This window comes from Eurosta solidaginis, chromosome 3 (genome assembly GCF_040869045.1).
Source record: "Eurosta solidaginis isolate ZX-2024a chromosome 3, ASM4086904v1, whole genome shotgun sequence".
In the NCBI taxonomy this organism is placed as follows: Eukaryota; Metazoa; Arthropoda; class Insecta; order Diptera; family Tephritidae; genus Eurosta; species Eurosta solidaginis.
In genome coordinates this window covers 118828559-118846874 of record NC_090321.1, presented here as the reverse complement: position 1 = coordinate 118846874, position 18316 = coordinate 118828559, and the positions used below count along the sequence as shown (strand labels likewise).

At 37.4% G+C, this 18316-nt stretch overlaps 1 protein-coding gene across 5 annotated transcripts in view; it reads left to right on the top strand.

Annotated features, from left to right (window-relative positions):
* The first annotated feature begins 10285 nt into the window (after nucleotides 1–10285).
* Lis-1 (LisH and WD40 domain-containing Lis-1) overlaps nucleotides 10286–18316 on the top strand; it is a 761024-nt gene continuing 752993 nt past the window's right edge. For 2 of the 5 annotated variants that reach the window (XM_067772985.1, XM_067772987.1), the window contains exon 1: nucleotides 10286–10468. The gene's annotated coding sequence lies outside the window, so the exon portion shown is untranslated. The remainder of the gene's footprint in view (nucleotides 10469–18316) is intronic. The other 3 variants (XM_067772995.1, XM_067772993.1, XM_067772994.1) reach the window with 2 other exon arrangements.

The window sequence follows — 18316 nt, the reverse complement described above, 5'->3', positions numbered from 1 at the left end:
CCTCTCAATAGAATATTTCCTAAAGTACATAGTTCGAACCTGTATGGAAAATATTTGCTTTTGTTATCGTTCTTTACTCTGCTTATTGCATACAAAAGATCCGGATCTAAATAATTTTCGCGCACTATTTCCAAAATGGTCAACGCCGGCGGTATGGATTTCTCAATAATTGTGCTTATGTGGTGTTCGCAGCCCTTATCAAAATTTTCGGACTTACCGTTACAGAGTCTGGAAAACGAATCAGCAATATTTGTTTTACCTGGGCGCTACACAACTTTGAACTTAAATGATTGGAGCCGTAGGACCCATCTCTCGATACGTGCTGGAGGCTTTGATGTCGGTTTAAAAATCGTTTCCAACGGCTTGTGGTCTGTAGCTAGCTCAAACTCAATTCCTGCTAGGTAGTAATAAAATCTTTCGACGGCCCATACTAAAGCTAGGCTTTCCTTTTCAGTTTGTGAATACCGTCGTTCGGTTTCAGATAAGATTTTACTAGCAAACGATATTACCTGTGGGCTTTCATTCTCAAATTGAAGAAGCACCGCTCCCAAAGCTACTGGACTAGCGTCTGCAATGAGTTGGTACGACTCTTCGATTTGAAATACGACAATGTTGGTAACTAAATAGTTAGTTTAGAGCGGTAAACGACTCACACACACGACAATATAAAATTGATACACCTTAAAGTCGTATAAACAATATATTTATTGTTTTTGTCTTTATTAAAATAAAAATAAAAAAGCAAAACACTGATGAAGACACTACGTATGTGTCGAAATAATTGTTTTGCTTTTTTATTTTTATTTTAATAAAGACAAAACAATACATATATTGTTTAAACGACTTTAAGGTGTATCAATTTTATATTGTCGTGAATGTTGGTAACATAGCAAGCCTCTGTTTCAATTGTTGAAATGAATCATTTTGAAGTGGGCCCCACACAAATTTCGCGTCTTTTTTAGTCAATCTTCTAAGAGGTTCTGTGACGTCGCCTAAGTCTGGAATGAACTTGACAAGATAAGTTACTAACCCCAAAAAACTTCGAATTTCTTCCTTGTTTGATGGTGCTCGAAATTGCAAAATAGTATCTATTTTCCCAGGGTCAGGATCTATACCTTGACTTGTAAAATATTTGGCATCTTTCAGTCTGGTCATAAAGGAATCAAATGTGGGAAGGGGTAATTCTCCCTCAGAATGGCTTGGTTTGCTCTCCTCATGTCAATGCATATGCGTAGATCTCCATTTTCTTTATGCATAATAACCACAGGAGACACCCATGCACTCGGTCCCACTACCGGCTCGATAATGTCTTGCGCTAAAGCTTAATTCAACTTCGCTTCAACTTTGTCTTCCAATGCTGCTGGGGTTCTTCTAAGCGGTTGCTGAACTGGCTTAATAGAGTCGTCTATTGTTAACAAGATTTTGATATCTTTAATTTTTGGAAAGGAATGTATTTCGTGTATTTGGTTCACCCCAAAATCTAGCTTCAACACATTAAGTTTAATAGCAGTATCCCTACCTAACAAAGATTGTCTACCGTTTTCAATCACGTAAAAGGTAGAAATCAAGTCTGATGTAATCTGTACTCAAATAACTGACTCAAAAACAACTTTAACTTTTAGCAAGTCGTTCCCAACGTATGCACGAATTAAAAGAAAATTCGTGAATCTGTTCTCGTGTTCCACATAGTTGCTTTCCGCCTGTTTAAAATTTCCCAGTCATCCTCACTGAGTAAATTAAACTGAGATCCGGAATCAATGAGCATCGATATTTTATGACCCCCAATGTAACACTCTATTTTCTCATCCATATTAGAAATTGAGCCATCCTCTAGCATAATTTTAAAACAATCAAAAGTTTGTACATCGCTATCTTTTGTTTCTTGCTCAAAATTTTCTGCAACTGAAATACATTTTACATTCGATGTACCGGACTTTGCTCTCTTAGCATTTTTGTTGATGGAATCTAGTTTACATTTATTGCTTCTTGTGCGACACATACGCGCGAAATGTCCAACAAAACTGCATTTATTACACTTCGCGCTTTTCGCTGGGCATCTTACATTGTTAGTGAGATGACCCTGCTGTCCACATCTGCTACACTCTTGACCAGTGTGTTTATTTGTTTCAGAAGATGAAATTTTGTAAATGCCAGAACAAGTAGGAGCCGTTGTCATTTCACCCGATTGACTGTTGATTTGCTCATATCGTGAATATTCTTTACCTCATCAAGTGAATATTCTTTCTCTAATAATCGTTTTTTAAGATCTTTTGGAGCCCAAGCATCTATCAATTTTTCCTTCAGGTTATAATTGATAACCTCTTCTTTAGTTTGCCCAAACTGACATTTGTTTACCTGATTTCTCAACCGTAAAATAAAATGACTTAAATTTTCGCCACTTTCGGGTTGTAGTGATCGAAAGAAATGATGCTCAAACGTTGAGTTTCTTTTGGACGAAAAATATACGTTTAGTTTTTTAACTATAATTTCAAACACATCTTCCTTCGTAGTCGGCTCTATCAACGCACCAGGAATGTTATATATTAATTCTTGGAGTTGTATGCCACGTAGGTGCAATAGCTTATTCCGTTTCTTTATCGAATTTTTGATTTCTTCTGCTTCCAGATACAATCTAAAAGCCCGATACCATTTCTCCAATTCAATTCGAATTAAATATTTATCAATTGTCTCAAACATAAATGGTAATATGTCTGTTGAATTCATCATCACCCTGAAATACCAATATCTTCTTACCGCGGCGAAATTATATTTGTATTTGCAAACAGCAGCACAAAGCTTCAAATATATTGTTTTTTGCTTTGTCTTTTCCTGTTTATGTTTTTGTTTTTACATAGATAATTGTATTTGCAGGCAGCAATTCAGTGCTTCAAAATACTTATATTGTATTTGCTTTGTCTTTTCTCGTTTATGTGTTTTTTTCATGGAAGTCTTTTTCCACGCATGCTTTGCATTGACTTGCTAGTGTGCTTCTGAAAAAACAACACTAACACTTTGCGTTTCTTTTCCATTAATAACATAAATTTACATTTCACTTACGACACTTTCGTCAATTCGCATTCGTCCCTTTTCAAGAGATCTGCATTTTATTCGAAATGACTTGCTTATGCGTTTTCTGAAACGAAACTCCATTAGCACTTTTTATCATATTTTAGGTCACAGAACATTCTTGCATTCAAACATGCACACACAAATGTACATATGTTGATATGAACATTTATATGGATATGTACCCCTGCAAAAATCGCGAGTACTCCATGCATGCATGTATGGAGTACTCGCTATGGACCAACCGAGTTCTCCAAAATTAATCACAATTCATACAAAAATATGTTCCAATTAACATTGTGATGTCCTAGGCCCGGACCATATACTCCAGCTCCGCATTACATCAGAGTAATCCATGGAGTACCCACAGCCCAATAAACATCGTGTAGTGATGACAATCGTAAAAAACGAGCAATGATCATATTGTAAGCCGATCATGTAGAAACATCGTGTAGAAACATGAGTTGGTCCATTGCTGCATTACAGTGGAGTATAATGGTAAGTACTCCAGTGGAACACATGATCCAACGATTTTTGCAGGGTACATGTGTGACTACCTGCACTCACAAAGAGTTGCTAGTTTTTTGTTTTTTATGTTTACCTCGTCGCCAATGTAATGACCGGTGGTGTCCAATATAAAATAATACATCAGTATAACGACAATATTTAAGAGTTTATTAATTGACTTTATTTGATCGCAAACAGTAGATACACACTGTCATTGTTTCCAGTGTTGTCATTGCGTTTACTTTCATCTGGGCTGCCAGGTCTCCACAACCACCATTGGTGACCAAAAAATATGTGGTACAAGATCAGGGTAACTCCTCGCCACGTTACGTTAGGTATTGATATTCGCAATTAATTTTTTGTTTGGCAATTACATTGATCTTTCTCGTTTGCAGGCCTTTTTTTATTGCATACCTCCAACAGCTGATTTATTAAAAACAGCAGCTTTGTCCTTTACACTTACAATCTCACCAATGGCACGCACGGTTGAGGGTGAATATGAGCCACCCATTGTAAATTTTGGTGAAATGGGTCCAATTAGATGTAATCGTTGCAAGGCTTATATGCAGTTGGTAAATGCTGGTCGTCGTTTCCAATGTCTAATGTGTAAATTAACAACAGATGGTAAAAAAACCCTTTCACTTTTACTTGTGTTCATTGATCCATATTTTTTCTCAACAGTGCCAACTGAATATTTCCCACATTTGGGCCACACCGGAAAGCGTGTCGATAAATATGAGCGGTCTGAACTTGTATTGGGTACCGATAGCTCTCAAGGTAGAACCTCAACTTATATCCAACATCAATGCCTCGCATTTAATTGTGGACGCTGTACGCACTACATTGGGTTCACACAGTATGGACAAACGTATTGTTGATTCCAGTGGTAGGGCCACAATTTCAAATGATGGGGCAACCATTATGAAACTATTGGATATTGGGCATCCAGCCGTAAAACTCTAGTCGACATCGGCAAATCTCAAAATGCTGAGGTAAGTTTTTTGTTATATTAGAATGTGTAGAATAAAAATGTTTCTCTTATCAGGTCGGCGATGGCACCACTTCAGTAGTACTTTAAGCATGTGAAATCTTAAAACAAGTTAAGCCATATGTTGAGGAAGGCGTGCATGCACGTATCATCATTAAAGCTATACGCAAAACATTACAATTATAACATACATCAAAACACCACCCGTATGTCTACTATGGGAATCGCAACGAATACATTTGTATGTCGGAATATTTAATTCGGTATCCATTATAAGATCAGTTGTGCATGTTTCTGCGCATAGTACAATGTTTGGTTTTTTATTTCGACAAGCCTCTCCAGTTCAATTTTGTTTGCTGTTATACTACAAATATTGAGATATATACATTCTAAGCTATGCACCCCACTACTTCGATTTTTGTACTTTTTACGCTTTGGTTGCTAATAAACAATCTTTATTTTCCTTGCGGATAATTTTTGCTGATATACAGGCCATGCTCTATCCATAGTATCATGGTTATCATCAAGCCCAATATTCAGTTCCTTATTTGCCCTCATACAGTTGATACATTATAGGCCATGTTATGCGAATGAAAGATGATGCTCCGGCCAAGAAAGTGTTCCTATCGGAACCCGCCTATGGAAGCAGAGGTAGAGGGCGGCCCCCACTCCGTTGGAAGGACCAGGTGGAAAACGATTTAAACTCCCTTGGTGTGACCAATTGGCGCCGGTTGGCGGAGCGAAGGAGCGACTGGCGCGCCTTGTTGGACGGCCATAACCGTTTAGACGGTTAAGCGCCAATTAAGTAAGTAAGTAAGTTGATACATTTCCTGACTGGTTCCTTATCGCATTGGGTATGTTTGTGTTCACCAAGACATTTTGTGCACACTTCCCTTTCTTTACAGTCACTGGCCTTATGATGAAAGCCTTTGCATTTAAAACAACTAAGTACTTGGACTGCATCATACACTCTGCTCCGTTCCCAGCCTACATTTATCCTTTCTGCAGCTAATATATTCGTGAAAGCCTCTACGTCCACTTCCAGTACTGTGTTGTAATACACATTCGAACCCTTTTTCTTTTCATACAGTTTTATAATTTCAATGTCCGTTTCAGAAAGACACGCATTTTGTCGTTTAATTCTCTGCGTCAGTTCTTCACTACCATATTTATAATTTATACCCGATACAACAACTGTCGGTTTCACTTTCTTAGGGATCTTGACCTCATAGGTATTTCCAAGATTAGTCTCGATGGCATTTTTAATTTTATCTCGTTCTTGATCATTTTTACTTTCAACTATCACTACTCCGCTTTGCCTAGTAACTATATTCGTTATTTGCAGCTCTTTAGGGTCTACTTTTGAATTAAGGTCATTTTTTGTCCTTTCCGCATCTTGTTTTTTTCTCGGTTTCACTATTAGCCATATGTTGAGGAAGGCGTGCATGCACGTATCATCATTAAAGCTATACGCAAAACATTACAATTATAACATACATCAAAACACCACCCGTATGTCTACTATGGGAATCGCAACGAATACATTTGTATGTCGGAATATTTAATTCGGTATCCATTATAAGATCAGTTGTGCATGTTTCTGCGCATAGTACAATGTTTGGTTTTTTATTTCGACAAGCCTCTCCAGTTCAATTTTGTTTGCTGTTATACTACAAATATTGAGATATATACATTCTAAGCTATGCACCCCACTACTTCGATTTTTGTACTTTTTACGCTTTGGTTGCTAATAAACAATCTTTATTTTCCTTGCGGATAATTTTTGCTGATATACAGGCCATGCTCTATCCATAGTATCATGGTTATCATCAAGCCCAATATTCAGTTCCTTATTTGCCCTCATACAGTTGATACATTATAGGCCATGTTATGCGAATGAAAGATGATGCTCCGGCCAAGAAAGTGTTCCTATCGGAACCCGCCTATGGAAGCAGAGGTAGAGGGCGGCCCCCACTCCGTTGGAAGGACCAGGTGGAAAACGATTTAAACTCCCTTGGTGTGACCAATTGGCGCCGGTTGGCGGAGCGAAGGAGCGACTGGCGCGCCTTGTTGGACGGCCATAACCGTTTAGACGGTTAAGCGCCAATTAAGTAAGTAAGTAAGTTGATACATTTCCTGACTGGTTCCTTATCGCATTGGGTATGTTTGTGTTTACCAAGACATTTTGTGCACACTTCCCTTTTTTACAGTCACTGGCCTTATGATGAAAGCCTTTGTATTTAAAACAACTAAGTACTTGGACTGCATCATACACTCTGCTCCGTTCCCAGCCTACATTTATCCTTTCTGCAGCTAATATATTCGTGAAAGCCTCTACGTCCACTTCCAGTACTGTGTTGTAATACACATTCGAACCCTTTTTCTTTTCATACAGTTTTATAATTTCAATGTCCGTTTCAGAAAGACACGCATTTTGTCGTTTAATTCTCTGCGTCAGTTCTTCACTACCATATTTATAATTTATACCCGATACAACAACTGTCGGTTTCACTTTCTTAGGGATCTTGACCTCATAGGTATTTCCAAGATTAGTCTCGATGGCATTTTTAATTTTATCTCGTTCTTGATCATTTTTACTTTCAACTATCACTACTCCGCTTTGCCTAGTAACTATATTCGTTATTTGCAGCTCTTTAGGGTCTACTTTTGAATTAAGGTCATTTTTTGTCCTTTCCGCATCTTGTTTTTTTCTCGGTTTCACTATTAGTGGATGATTTTTTTTATCTCTGGCAACGCTTCTTTTTTTTGTTTACTGCTTTTTGTTATGTTCGCATACGATATTTTTGCTTCAACATTATTGACATTCTGCTTCAGTTCATTGCACATTTTTTTGTTTTCGCTGCTTATTGCTTCAATCATTTTCTTATTGTCATCTTTGTTAGTTTTTAATTCGACACATACCTGTTCACTGCTTCGCTTAAAGCCTTCTGCTATTTCCCGTATTTTATTAACCTCTTTTACACTTTTTTCACACGATTCTTGCGCTTTTTGCATAGCTCTAATTCTTTCACTGAAAGCTGTTTCCACCGCTTGTAGAAGATGCTTTATTTCTTTTTCGTTCTTTCTAAGTGCATTGTCAATTTCACTTCTATATTCTTGTAGTTGTTGCCCATTTTGCTTCACTACCATTTGCATGTCTTTTAATATGTCATCTACATTATGTACATACTGTACACAGTCAGTACACATAAATCTTAGCATTTCACATTCTTGCAGTTTATTAATGCTGTATTGGTCCAACCCAGAGCATTAGGTCAGGTGGTAATATTTACCACACACCCCTTCACATCGTATATTGGCCACTTCTCCATGTATCGAACTTTTGCACTTGTCGCACTTTTCCATTTTGGTTTAAGTAACTTGCATACATATGTACATATGCATGTAGCCACTAATGCAGGTGCAAATGTGTATGTCTTATTTATATTAAAAATTGATTAATTTAGACTTTATTTTATTTAATGTCACAAATAACTTCGAAATTAGTTTCCTGAGTCTCTATCTCTTACATTAGATTATGTTATCTAATATTTTTATGGGGTTTTACAATTTTTCAATATAAAATTCAAGGAGCAAAATTAAACACGACCGTTCGTTTTCACGCCACTTTTATCGGCCTATTGATAAAGAATTCAAGGTTCGAAACGAGCTCAAGGCCATAACAATAAGTTTTTGTAATGATTATTTTTTTTTAATTTTTCTATAAATGAAAAATTTTATTTTGTTTTTGGAATAGTAAGTAGAAAATTTTTTCAGACAACCTGCCATAGCTGCGCAGATAGATCCATTTCGAAGGGTGCTAAGCCTTCATCATCAGTACGCTTTAGGCACGCTGCGCTAACCATTTAGCTATACAAAGGTGGTTTATTTGACTTATAAATTGCTACTTCTATTCCTCTTTTACCAACTATATTAAATCAGCGTTGCGCCATCTGTTGCAAGACTCTTATAATGTTGGATTTTTTACTTGTTTGACACATCCCAAGTGCTCTTGGTTTACTAACAATTGTTTTTGTTTTATCGGCCTATTGATAAAGGATTCAAGGTTCGAAACGAGTTCAAGGCCAGAAGAATAAGTTTTTGTAATGATTAATGTTTTTTTAATTTTTCTATAATTGAAACATTATAATTTGTTTTTTGAATAGAAAGTAGAAAATTTGTTCATACAAACTGCCATAGCTGCGCAGATAGATCCATTTCGAAGGATGCTAACCCTTCATCATCAGTACGCTTTAGGCACGCCGCTCTAACCATTTAGCTATACAGCTTTGGTTTATTTAATTGATACATTGCTACTTCTATTCCTCTTTTACCAACTATATTAAATCAGCGTTGCGCCATCTGTTGCAAAACACCGATAATATTGGATTTGTTTATTGCCAATTACTTTGCTTGACTGATAAATTGTTACTTCTATTCTCCTTTTACCAACTATATTAAATCAGAGTTGCGCCATCTGTTTCAAGACTTTGATAATGTTGGATTTGTTTATTGTCAATTACTTTGTTTGACATTTCCCAAGTGTTCTTGGTTTACTTTTTGTTTTATCGGCCTCTTGAAAGAGGATTCAAGGTTCGAAACGAGCTCAAGGCTAGAACAATAATTTTTTGTAATGATTATTGTTTTTTTAATTTTTCTATAATTGAAAAATTTTATTTGGTTTTTGGAATAGTAAGCAGATATTTTTTTCAGACAACCTGCCATAGCTGCGCAGATAGATCCATTTCGAAGGGTGCTAAGCTTTCATCACCAATGCGCTTTAGGCACGTTGCGCTAAACATTTAGCTATACAGCGGTGGTTTATTTGATTGATACATTGCTACTTCTACTCCCCTTTTACCAACTATATTAAATCAGCGTTGCGCCATCTGTTGCAAAACACCGATAATATTGGATTTGTTTATTGCCAATTACTTTGTTTGACATTTGTCAAGTGCTCTTGGTTTACTAACAATTACTTTTGTTTTATCGGCCTATTGATAAAGGATTCAAGGTTCGAAACGATAATAATAATGATAATATTTGCACCTAGGGCTTTAACGGTAGAGATGTATTAAATCTCACATAATAACCTGCACTGCCTCCACCTCAATTTTATTTGACGTTTAATTTTTTCGCATTGAAAAAGCTATGAAGTGGGACCGCATGCACAGTTTAAATTTTTGTGAAGTTTTACAGTCACAAAAAAATTTTATATTTTCTAACTAAACGCAGTCTTTTTTACTTTTACTATAAAGCAAAAACATTCCTGAATGTTATATTAAATATTTTTTATTTTAATCACGTTTAGCAATAAAAATCTTAGCTTTAAATCTTCGAAAAACAACTGTCATCCATGAATTTAAAAACTGCTCATACCTTAAGATATTTCTACCTTAAAACATTTTCCTATCAAAAAATTACATGACATGTGATTTGTAGGTTGGCATACCGGAAATATTGTAATGATTGAGCAGGTGATTGAAGATTTAACTTAAATTTTCTACGTTTCGAGATTTAATTTTGTATGATAAAACTTGCAAGATTAAGCTTTAAATTCTTTTAGATGCCAAAATCTCGAGGTCGAGGTATGCTATAAAGAAAAGTACCAAAAATGTTTTTACTTACTAAAAGCTTCTAAATTTGAAAAAATGGTAGCCCGGTTTGAAACAGACCATATTAAGTACGAATAACGGAAAGTGGTAACCTTGATAGTAATGTGAAGATTGTTTAGTATATAACTGTCATTTGGAAAAATCAATTTCTGCCAATTGGTACGCTTTGTTATAAAATATAGATATTTATTTTGCTGAAAAATTGAAATATTTATGAAACTTTTGTGCTTAATTAATTGGACAGAGAGCATATTGAAATTGCAGTTTAGCTAAATTTGTCGAGCACAGTCAGGTAAGCTGTGATTAATTCTTACCATCTTGAGCTAGCAAGGGCGGATTTTTGTTTATACATAGTTGTAATAACATATATATAGTTTGCAGCTAATCAATAACTGCAATGTATTTTAAATACATTAATTGCTCCATAACGCCGAAAAAAATTTGATGACACATCATGGCTTTGAACTTTATTATATTTATTTAACAATTAGGTGGTTAGGTGGTGCACCGTCTTCTAAAACGTTACCGAACTTTATTGATTTTTCTTGGTGCTTACTGCATTTCGGGTTTTAGCAGTCTACCCTTGTAAATGATTACCACAGCTTATATTTAACATACGACCGTAACATTCTTACTTTTGTTTATGAACTAAATGGGTTTTCAATGTTGTACATTTACGTTACCCGATGTGTATAAATGTGTAGAAAGGTGTTTGCGCGGATTAATGTTTGATCCCAAACAGGTGTTGACCCTCACGAAAAAACTTTGTATACAAGGGGATTTAATTGGCCGAAATCCGTCAATGCATAAAAGCGTTTCCGTAAAATTGCTATCGATCCCACTAATCCGCATCCAAAATTGTAGGATGGGCTGTCAAATGACGTGTCTTGATCGAGATATTTGTTGTTGGTGTTGAAGTGGTTCCCCCATCCAAACTGATACGAAGATAAAATAATAAGCTTAGCCAGGAGTATTCCTCTAACAACTATTATTTATCCGTTTGGTAAATATTTACAACAGGGGTAGACTGTAGACCTCCACCATAGGACAGTACTCGTTGCATTAGACCTTGCAAAAGCTTTTTACATGGTCAACCACGGCAGGTTACTGCACGACCTGGAAAGGTCCTCCCTTCCCTCAAGTCTCAAAAGGTGGACCGCAAATTATCTGTCTGGTCGGCAAGCATCGGTGCAATTCAAGAACATAGCATCCAAACCAAGAAGAATTAAACATGGTGTACCACAGGGTGGTGTCCTATCCCCACATCTGTTTAACTTCTACATATCGAAGCTACATTCACCACCAGAAGGAGTCACTATCGTTTCCTACGCCGATGACTGCACAATAATGGCCACAGGCCCCGGCCCATACATCGATAAGCTTTGCAATAAAATAAACAGCTATCTCCCTGATCTCCACAGTTTCTTCGCCCTGCGAAACCTGACATTGCCACTGACCATATCATCGGCGACCTTATTTACAACATGAACGCGCTAAATGTCGACCAAATTTAACATCCACGTCGATGGCATTGACTGTCTTACACCCAAAAATCTTGGGTGTGATGTTTGATCAGGATCTACGTAATATTTTTTTTTATTTATTTTTTTATTTATTTATTATTACGGTCTTTAAGACCTAGTTTAGGTTAAAATAAGAGATTAAACATAAATACTTATGACACATTTAGTGACGTACAATATAAAAACAATTTTTCTTTGAACTTACTAATATTTTCACAGTCTTTCAAATCAGAAGGTAACTCATTATACATTTTATACCCTATATATTCAAGAGACCTTTTGGCGAACTGAGTTCTTATTCTAGGCAGTCTTATATTATTGCAATTTCTTGTTCCATAATTGTGGATTTCATGATTATAATGTATTTTACTACTCAGGTAATTCGGTAACATTCCTAACCTAAGTTGGTGTATAAATTTCAATGTGAAATAACTAACTGACTGTTTAATACTAAGCCAGTTTAATCTATTGAGCATTACAATTTTTGGCGTTCTTGGAGGACATTTTAAAATAAATCGCATTGCCTTGTTTTGCTGTATTTGAAGTTTCTTAATATATATATCATTACTTAATAGCAGAATAGTAGGACAATAAATAAAGTGTGGTTCAATAATTGAACGATATACCAATATTTTATGACTTTGACTGATATGTTTACATGTTCTATACATGAAGCCTATTTTCTGTGCAATTTTCCTTTCCAGATAAGTTACATGCTCTCCAAAATTTAGATTATCATCAATCAAAACTCCTAAATACTTAATTTTGTCTACTCTTTGGATTTCCATGTTTTTTACCTTCAGCGTAATATTATTTAAACTATTGTTACTTATGATATTAGTGTTTTTACAAAATATCATGAACTTAGTTTTTTCGACATTTAATTTCAGTTTTCTAAGGCATAACCATTTGTATAGCGAGTCCAGGTCTTCTTGTACTTTCAGCATGGCACATTCTGCATATTTTTTACTTATGATAAGCAATGCATCATCCGCAAATAGACGTATTTTACAATATTTTAAGCATCTTTTGATATCATTGATATACAATGTAAACAATATTGGCGCCAAGACCGAGCCTTGTGGTAAACCAATGTTAACATCCACCACTGATGAAACCTCCTTTCCAATTATCGTTCTCTGTTTTCTGTCACCCAAATAACTCCGGAACCATTCCAAAGCCTTTCCTCTTATACCAATTTTAAACATAACGTCCAATAGCTCAGATCTATCGACAGTTTCAAAAGCCCGTTTTAAATCCAAGAAGACAGACACCGTAAATTTTTTGTCCGCCATGTCTTCTTTCCAATCTGCAATTACCATATTCAACGCTGTTTCACAAGAATGGCTCTTCCTGAATCCCGATTGTTCTGGGATAATCACATTGTGCTTCTCTAAGTATGCCACAAGTTGATCCTTCACCACTGTCTCCATAATTTTTTCATCTGTAGGTAACGTGTTAATTGGACTTAGTTCCTCGGGTTTCATTGTATTTTTTACTTTTTCAACAGGTATTATTGTTGAAATTTTCCAGTAACTAGGTACAATACCGCTGTTTAAGGATTCGTTAATTATGTCTTTGTAGAAATTAGCAGTATATGTCATGGCATCTTTAACGACACCCTCCGATAAAAGCTTGTCGCCGCCATATTTGTTTTTAAGTGATTTTGTGATAATAATAATATCGTCCACTACAATGTCAGTAAATTTAAATGTTTCAAATGGATTACTATGATTTGCGCTTATTTCATCCCCATTTACAATTTCTTCGATGCTATCATTAATTTCAACAATACTTTGTATAAAAAAGTTATTTAGGGCATTAGCTATATCATATTCATTTTCCAGGCATTCACCGTTAATTACAATTTTAGTGATATGTTTTTTAACATCATTAAGCTCGACGAGGTCTTTTAGACACTTCCACATACGTTTCATATCGCCATTGTTATGATTTACTCTATCTTCCATGTATTTCTTTTTTTTATAAATTATGGTTCTTTTATATATTTTCTTAATGACGTTATATTCGTCCCAAAATCCAGTATTTCGAGCAGTTTTATAAGATTCTATTTTTCTTTTATGCAGGTTTGTTAATTCTCGGTCGTACCACTTATTTCTTATCTGTATTTGGGTCCTCTTTATATAAGTCAGTGCTTGCATAGTCACAGTTAAAACTTCGTTTAGGGCTTTAGTTTTAGTTTCTACTCCGGAAATTGACATAAAGCTGAAATCGCATGTTCGTAGCAAAGTTAAAAGATTTTCAGCACTATAGTACTCCCAACATGTAACAGTAGCATACCTTCTCATTTTACAAAGCTTTGTTGTTGGCACTTCGAAGTGGATTGTCTCATGGTCAGAAATGCGATGTTCACCTATATTTACTGCTTTAACTTTATCATTGTTACTGAATAGCAAATCAATTCTTGTAGACGAGTACTCTGTTATCCTTGTGTCGAAGTTTATCCTTTGTATCATTGCCATTTGTGCAAATAAACTTGTTAGCTGGTTTGAGTATGTTGACGATACATTTACATTGATATTAAAATCACCAATTATTAAATTATTATCCGCCTCCTTGAGATGTTCAGTGATGATTTCATTTAGATAAGTAATAAAGGTGGAGTCACTGCTACTTGGTGAGTGATATAGTACACCGATTTTCCATTTTAACGCGCATTTGTTTATTTTTACAATAATGCACCACACATTCATGTTGATAGCTTTATTACAAACTATGCTAAATTGTATATTTTCATTCACATACATGACAACACCGCCAGTGTGCCTACTTTGAGAGTCGCAACGAATGCATTTGTATGTCGGAATACTAAGTTCAGAATCCAAGATATGTTCTGTTGTACACGTTTCCGTACATAACACAATACTTGGTCTTCTTATTTCAATAAGACGTTCCAGCTCGATTTTATTTGCTATGATACTACTAATATTAAGATAAATGCATTCCAAGTTGTATATATTGCTATCTCGATTTGAATATTTTGACTTTTGCGCTGCTGTAAGGATTTTCTTTGGTTGCTAATAAAGAACTTTCCTTTTCCTTGCATCTAGCTTTTGTTGGTATACGGGACAAGTTCTATCCAGAGTATCATGGTTTTCGTCAAGTCCTAGATTCAGCTGCTTGTTTGCTCGTATGCAGTTAATGCACTTGTTTACTGCATCCTTTATGCATTGTGTATGCTTATGCTCACCCAAGCATTTTGTGCATACTTCCTTTTCCTTGCAGTCAGCCGCTTTGTGATTGAAGCCTTTGCATTTAAAACAACACAATACCTGCACTGCATCATATACTCGGCAACGTTCCCAACCTACACTTTTTATTCGGCTTGACAATTAGGGGATGATTCTTTCTAATGTCTGGTAACACTTCTTTTTTTTGTCCATCATTTTTTGTTATCGCTGCGTATGACACTTTGGCTTCAACACTATTAACATTTTTCTTTATTTCATTGCACATTTTTTTATTCTCTTTACTTATTTCTTCAATCATTTTCTTATTGTCATCCTTGTTTGTTTTCAACTCATCACAGACCTGCTCGCTGCTTCGCTTGAAGCCTTCAGCAATTTCCCGTATTTTGTTCACTTCTACAACACTCTTTTCGCATGATTCTTGCGCTTTTTGCATTGCCTTAATTCTGTCGCTAAATGCAACTTCCACTGCTTTTAAAACTTGCTTTATTTCTCTTTCATGTTTCTTGAGAGCATTATCAAATTCATTCCTGTACTCAGATAGTTGTTTGCCATTTTTGCTCACTACCATCTGCATATCTTTTAGAATGTCATCTACGTTATGCACATACTGCACACAATCATTACACATAAATCTAAGCATTTCACATTCGTCTAATTTATTAACACTGTATTGGTCTATGCCAGAGCATTTTGGTGCTAAATGATAATATCTCCCACATACCCCTTCGCAACGAATTTTTGACACTTCTCCTCGTATTGTACTTTTGCACTTGTCGCATTTACTCTCCATTTTTTATATAGAATGAATATATGTATATATATGTATCAAACTTTGTAAGTGTATGCGTTTTGCTTTCTTTATTTAGAGTCACTTTCTCGCAAATATATTAAATTTAAAAAATCAAACTTTATTTGGTATAATATTCTTGAAACCAACTTCTGCTTCCGCTTTTTGAGTCTCTGTCTCACACATTATTTATTCTTAAGAAGTATTTGAATATAGTTTTACCATTTTAAAATGTAAAATTCAAGGAGCAGAAATAAACACAACCGTACCGTTTTACCGATGTTGCCAATCTAAAATAAAATCCTCAAATAAAATACACGCTCATTACTACTTACAAAGCATCTGGGCTGCCGTTTGCATGCTACGCGTTGTAGTTGTTGTATTAACGATAAAGACACTCCCCGAAGGCCCTGGGGAGTGTTATGTTGTTGTTGAAGCAATGTTTCGCCCCACTTAATAGCTGCCACCGATCACAAATTGTCATCAATATCCTCTAACAGGAGTCCAAGGAAACTTGCTGTTTCGACACATTGCAAGCGGGGCATACCTTTTGTATGTCGGGGTTGATTCTGGATATGTATGAGTTTAACCTGTTACAGTATCCAGAACGAAGTTGAGCCAGAGCAACTCGCGTTTCCCTGGGGAGTATGCGTTCCTCTTCAGCAAGTTTTGACTACTGTTCCCCGGCATAAAGGTCCGACGCCTGTTTGTGGAGTTCACCAAGGACCTGCTTGTATTTTTTTGCTTCATACGGCTGAGTTCTCAGGTGCCGTATTTTCTCAAAATGCCTACAGAGATGACTCCTTAAGTCCCTAGGCGGGGTTGGCTCATCAATGAGATGTCTGTTAGGCGCTTCCCAAGACAGTCGGTTCTATGTACCGGAGCGACTCTGGATTTTTCCCGACCAAGGACTGTCATTTCAGTGTGACCCCATTTAATTTGTTGCGTCCCTCCCACAAATTATCATCCTCCCAGCAGCTCCTTGCAGCAGGACTGCTCCATATTCTCTTACTCCGGGTAGGCATCGAATCCAATCCGGGTCTTTTTAGGACGGTCATACTCTGTTCAGTGTGCCTCGTGTAAGGGATGGTTGCATCGGACAGGTTGTTCTGGTCTTGATCCCAAAACCCGACGTCCACGTAGGTAGGTAGGTTGAACTGGCCGGTCCATGAGGCCCTCACATAGACTGATTGAGTCCGTAGTGTTACCAGAAGTTTGTTTTAACGACCAAATTGAAAAACCCTATCAAAAAACCAGGACCTATGTTATAAAATAACTCCGTCCTCTTGGCAAATACTAGAAGCTTCCTAGGACTTAAGCCACTTGCTGCTTCTAGATCTGACAGCTGTATCACTCCTAATAGCTGGAGTCTTAGCCTGGCAAGTGCAGGGCACGAGCACAGAACGTGCTCGATCGTTTCCTCCTCCAACCCGCACTTCCTACACCTGCTATCCGCTTCCCAAGGAAGTCGGTTCTATGTACCGGAGCGACTCGGGATTTTTCCCGACCAAGGACTGTCATTTCAGTGTGACCCCATTTAATTTGTTTCGTCCCTCCCACAAATTGTCATCCTCCCAGCAGCTCCTTGCAACAGGACTGCTACATATTCTCTTACTCCGGGAAGGTATCGAACCCAATCCGGGTCCGTCTCCTGACCCCGGTCATGAGAAATGGTTTTGCTGCATTTGCCAGAAAAGAATCTTTTTAGGACGGTCATACTCTGTTCAGTGTGTCTCGTCCAAGGGATGGTTGCATCGGACAGGTTGTTCTGGGCTTGATCCCAAAACCCGACGTCCACGTAACTTTTATAAATCTTTTGTGGCTCCTTGCTGCTCACGCCCAAGGGCGTCCCGTAGTCTACGCCTAAGCGTATCCCCACTACCTTCCAGCAGCTTCGCTGCTCAGCAAGCCACAACAAGTACCCGCTGCTGCTCGCGCCCCACGGCGCCAACAACTCAAACAGCTGATACCACTCATAACTACTACCTTCGTAGTAGAGCTGGTAGCAATGCTGAGCATCAGCCCTTGCCCCCGTCTTCCTCTCCCCCCCTCTTTTCTGGCAGCAATCGTGCAGGTCAGGGAAACAGACTCTTAGTCCCTGCCTCCGTTTGCACCGTCTGCCAGCACAGAATATATAGGTTTGCGACATCCGCTCAATGCAGCTCCTGCCTTGGGTGGTGCCACTTTCCTAGATGTTCTGGTCTCCGCGACGGCAACGCCCCGACGGGTTTCATCGCGCCATGTTGCCAGGTCGCAAACCCAAATCATCCGGGTACCCCAATGCTTGCCCAAGGGCGCCCAGTCCCAGGGCCACAACAGCAATTGCGTCCTGGCCTTCCACAACCTAGGCGTAGTCACCCCTCACTTACCCCTAGAGTGGCGGCGTCACCCCTCATGCACTTCAGAATTCTGCAGTTCAACTGTAATGGACTAACTGGGAAGATTACGGAGATAGTCGATTTCATGAAGCGGCACAACATCCGCATTGCTGCGATTCAAGAGACTAAACTCCGGCAAGATCTGCATTGCAGACCTGCTCTGGTTATAATGTCCACAGGAAAGACCGCGAGAGCGGAAATGGAGGCGGCCTCGCGTTTATTATACACCACTCTGTGCAA